The sequence below is a fragment of the Tasmannia lanceolata genome, unplaced genomic scaffold (assembly GCF_043159265.1).
Source record: "Tasmannia lanceolata isolate RefF3 unplaced genomic scaffold, GAP_Taslan_0.1 ptg000011l, whole genome shotgun sequence".
Lineage (NCBI taxonomy): Eukaryota > Viridiplantae > Streptophyta > Magnoliopsida > Canellales > Winteraceae > Tasmannia > Tasmannia lanceolata.
The window spans coordinates 9,903,455-9,908,126 of record NW_027518688.1 but is presented as its reverse complement, the minus strand read 5'-3'; the positions used below and the strand labels follow the sequence as shown (position 1 = coordinate 9,908,126).

General features: G+C 43.5%; 1 long non-coding RNA gene across 1 annotated transcript; it reads right to left on the bottom strand.

The window, feature by feature from the left end:
- Positions 1-2,551: 2,551 nt before the first annotated feature.
- Positions 2,552-3,734, bottom strand: LOC143886142 (uncharacterized). Its single transcript, XR_013253690.1, has 3 exons — positions 3,327-3,734; positions 3,051-3,245; positions 2,552-2,961 (listed from the first exon to the last, which is right to left on the bottom strand). It is a non-coding gene; the product is annotated as an uncharacterized LOC143886142 (long non-coding RNA).
- Positions 3,735-4,672: the final 938 nt, after the last annotated feature.

The window sequence follows — 4,672 nt, the reverse complement described above, 5'->3', positions numbered from 1 at the left end:
TCGGCAGAACAACGGCGCAAAAAGAGGGTGTCACTCCGAACCTTCAGAATTTCGGCGGAGTGCCGACGCCCAATGTGAGCTACCTAGTGTTTCTCTACTTTCTCTCTTCTAAAAAGCAAGCTAACTAGGGTTTTTACTAAATTTCAGCAGGGGTTTGGGGCTTCAGTAATACACCCAAGTAGGGTTATATGTCTCACCTTGGAAATACACCCAAGCAGGGTGTATGTCCAGTCACAGAAGGGGGAGAGAAAACCCAAAGAGAGGAAAGAGAGGGAGAAGAGAGGAATCCAAAACCCTTACCCCCTCTCCTCTATTTATAGAGGAGGGGGTTAAAAATATCTGGAACCGACCAGAATTCGTCTGGGATGAATTTGGGCGGGGGGGGGGGGGGGGGGGGGTGGTTGTGTCATTCCTGGTTCCCGCGATGGTTTGTCTCTTCTCTGTTTTGTTTAGTAGTGGATTTTGTCTCTTATGTTGGTAGTTTAAAATGCGCATAACTTCTTCGTTTGAACTCTGATTTACGCGCAGTTAGGTACGTTGGATTTGTCGTTTCGTGTACTTTCCAATGAACCTAATATTGCTTAGTTTTAAGAGACAAAGTGTCTTTTGATTAGCCGAAAAAGGCAGGTGCTATGTAAAAACAGGCTTTCTGGTTACTAAAAAAGGCGGGTGCTATAAAAATAATCTTTCCGGTTGCTCCTCTTGGATAACAATGTTTTTCGAAAATCATTCCCTTCTGTAAATACCCTAAAGAGAGATTGAGAGAAACACTACTGGTGATCTGGGATTTGTCAAAAGGTTCTTCCTCGCAACACCTATCATTAGTACCGCCTTGAAAAAATTGGGTGTCTACAAACTGGTCTGGCCCCTACATCGTTGATAAAATCCTGTCCGGAAAAGCCATCAGACTTCTTAACCAAAATGGGGATAGAATTCCTGAACCTACCAACCTCGATCAATTAAAAAGATAGTACTCTTAACATCGAAGGCCCTTTTGTGCCGACTAGAGCCTAAATGACTCGCCCTTTTACCCTGCACCTCAGTAGAGAAGTCACAAACAATGCAGACCTGATCCCAATCCTTCTTTGAAGTATGTAGGCAGCATGATCATCTCAGGTTCGGTCCAACTTTGGCAAAGCCAATATTACCCCTTCGAGTCTTTTGCCCACAAAAAAGCCTCGAACTACGTGGACCTGATCCCAACCTTTCTTTGGGGTACGTAGGCAGCTTGATCAATTCAAGTTCGGTCTCATTTGGTGAAGCCAAAACTACCCAACTGCTCCCCCGCAGAAAGCTCGAACTACGCAGACCTGATGCCAATCCTTCTTTGGGGTACGTAGGCAACCTGATCATCTCAGGCTCGGTCACCGTTGGTGAAACCAACAAACCTTTTCAGGATCCCCATAAGTCTTCCGAATGTCTAGAATAGAAAAATCTGAAGATCCTCAGAGTCAAAAACCTGACAGGGCGATTTAGGTAAAAATTAGGTCATTCTGCCTGTAGAAACAATCAGAAACATTGTTTCTAGCAAAAATTATGGTATAAACGGTCCGTCAAGTTGAAAATCCGCAAAGGACAACTTGATTGTTGACAAGGCACACCTTTGAAAAGACCAGACAAATAATTCTTTTGTCCAAAACAAGATGAGTTAATACTTCAAACAATCCATGATTAAAAAAACCAAAGGCAGGAAACACTGCCTATGCGTAAGAACATTTAAACTCATCTATCTATGGTTTCGACTTACCTAAATAAATCAGAAGCATTTGTTTCAGTAAAATCAAGTCTCTCTCCTTTTCCTCCCTACTTGGAAATTCAGAAAAGCTCCTGTTCTTCATCTAAGTCATTAACCTAGCAAAGGTAATCATGCGTTGAAGGAAGACACAGCGAATTCTCCTATCTCAGAAGGTCAAGATCCAACTCAGTACTCCATGTACATGTCTCAGAAAAATAGCTCAGTACTCTGTGTATAGGTCTCAGAAGATCAAGATCCAGCCAGGTGCTCCTTGCACAGAAAAATACAACTCCACAGTCAAGGACACTCAGAATGTATTTACCTTTTATTTAAATTGAAATTGCTCCCTTTGTTTCTTGCCTTGTATTTAGCTTTCTCTTGTCTATGGGAATGAATATACTAGGGGCATTTTGTATTATTATTCATAAAAGTATGATTAATAATACAAAATGCATGATCAAATCATTAAGAAACCATGCAAGGAGCATTTTGCATTGTTAGCTTTCGCTAATAATGCAAAATGCTCAAAATCAAGTTACCCTTCTCTAATAATGCAAATCCTAAAAATCCAAGTTGTTTGAAAAAGTATACTAGGGGTATTTTTGTATAAATTTTCATCTAGAACATATGTCTATTTATACAAAAATACTCTTTATTTTCAATACAACAACACAACATTGCAGATAAAAGCAAACAAGTCAAAATTGATCCATATATATGTCTGATCAATACAAAAAAGAAATACATTTCATCCCCAACTGGGGAAACCAGAAAGAGAAACATAAATCACTGCTCTGGACATTGGAGGATTTGTCAAACCCTGCCCCTGAAGATCCTGAACTACCCCTGGGGTGGTCGAAGCATCTACCCTCGGTTGAGAAACTAAAGACTCCCCTGGCAGAAAAATAGGAATATCACTCAATAAGCGGTCTAGTGAACTGGACCCCATCCCAATATTGAGCAAATCTCGAGTCGAACCTGACTCTGCTCTAGTAGCTGCGGCTGCTCTGTTACTAGGGCCAGCCTCTGGCTGAGTAGGATGAGGAGCAAACATGCCTCCAAGGCCTACACCAATCCTCACCCTCTTCGTCGGAGGGGCACTTTGTCTCATCAGCCTCTGGGTCCTCAGCCTCTATGACATAGTCTTCGTCAGACGTATCATCTCTGTCGTCAGTGCTACCTAGACCCTCCGGTACAAGCATCGTCGGCATGTACACATCCTCCTCCTGCAACCGTAAATGTGTCAGAATATCAAAGATATATCAATTCATAGGTGCAAAAAATCAAAATCAAAGACAAAAACAAATTCTTATACCTGTCTGGTTGGCTGACCCTCGTGTGCCTCCAGCCTCAGTCTCAAGGTCTCTATCTCTTGCTGGAGCCCAAGGATGAGCTGTCTGTCCTCACATTGAGCCGCCTCTAGCCGCTCATTGATGTCAATCTGCTCGCCAGCTAGAGTCCTCAAGCACCCCACCAACAGCAGCAAATTGTTCACCTGATGGCAAGGAATCTGCAATTTCAAAGAAAAATCCAATCAAATATGCAAACAAATTTTAAAATCTGAAATAAATGCATAATCAATTTCACTTACCCCGACGAAAGTCTCTGGGATAGGATATCCTACAGCTCATGGCGGCCGAACCAACTCAAACTCCCCTCTCCTGTCTCAGGACGGTACCGTCCAGCCTGGCACTGGATATTACTCGGAAAGTGAAGAAGGACCAGCTCTTGACGAAGTCGGACGAGGGGTTCGTCTGCTCGGTCCTCGAACTGGTGCTCTCGGTACAATCGGTGGGCGACGAGCTAGCCTCTCTGGAGAAGTAGACCTTGAAGAAGACGCCTCTACTGTTCCTTTCCCACCATCGCTCAGCGAGAGCCAGTACAAAGCCTGCACCCACCCCCTCTGAATCAGTATGGACGAATCTGTCCAAACCTGTCCCCACTATGTACGCTCGAGCCCGAGGGTGTAAGGCGTCCCATCTCTCACTGACCCTCTCGTAACCATAGCAGGAAGGGACTGTACAAAAATAAAGAGAGACAAATAAAGAGCTATACTGCTGAAATGAGATCAAACATCAAAGCTAAATTCATTCCTAAGATCTAGGAATCATAAAAAACTGAATTCAAAGGACTTACCTCTCCACTGCAATGCAATCGCGAGATATGAGTAGTCGTGCCCCTCAGAAGAGTACCTCGATACCATGGAGCACGATCCCGCTCCTCATCCCCAGAGGACTCCCGCCCTATATCTCTCCCTCAAATATGAGGCCGGCACACCATATATGCTGAAAACTGAAGAAAGCTCAGAGAACGCGCGTAGAATGCGAAGAAAACTCAAAAACCTCAGAGAGAAAACTACTCGAGAAGAAGAAAGAAATGAATAAAATGAAGGTCGTATGGATATAAATACCCGTACGACCCTCCCCATTTCACCCAGGACGAATTGGAATTCATCTTGGGCGAATTTCCAATTTGACTGGGGTGAAATTGGGGGAATATTCCCCCATTTTGTTTGATTTTTGCCGTTTCAAACCCATTTTGTATGCAATTCGCTCACGAATTTCGCTAATCTTCCAACGGTGGATCAATCAATTCTCTGAGCAGTCCCCCAAGATTTTCAAATACATTTATTCTGAATATCCCCAGCAGAATCAGGTCTCCCGTACTCCCGAATAATCAAAGATTCACACATCTTTCTTCATGGAGTCCACATGGGCATTCCCAAGGCATTCTGGAGATATCCAACGCCTATCAAAAATATCCTACATCATGATTACGAGATCCTGGGAGACAATCCAGTACATCTTGCATCATCTCTAGTAAAGTCCAAATCACCCCAAGCGAGTCTCACATCGCGTCAAAGCCAATCATGGACACGAAACTGTCCCGTCTTCTCCCCAGCTGAGTATACCAGTGCATACTCACTATTGGAAGAAT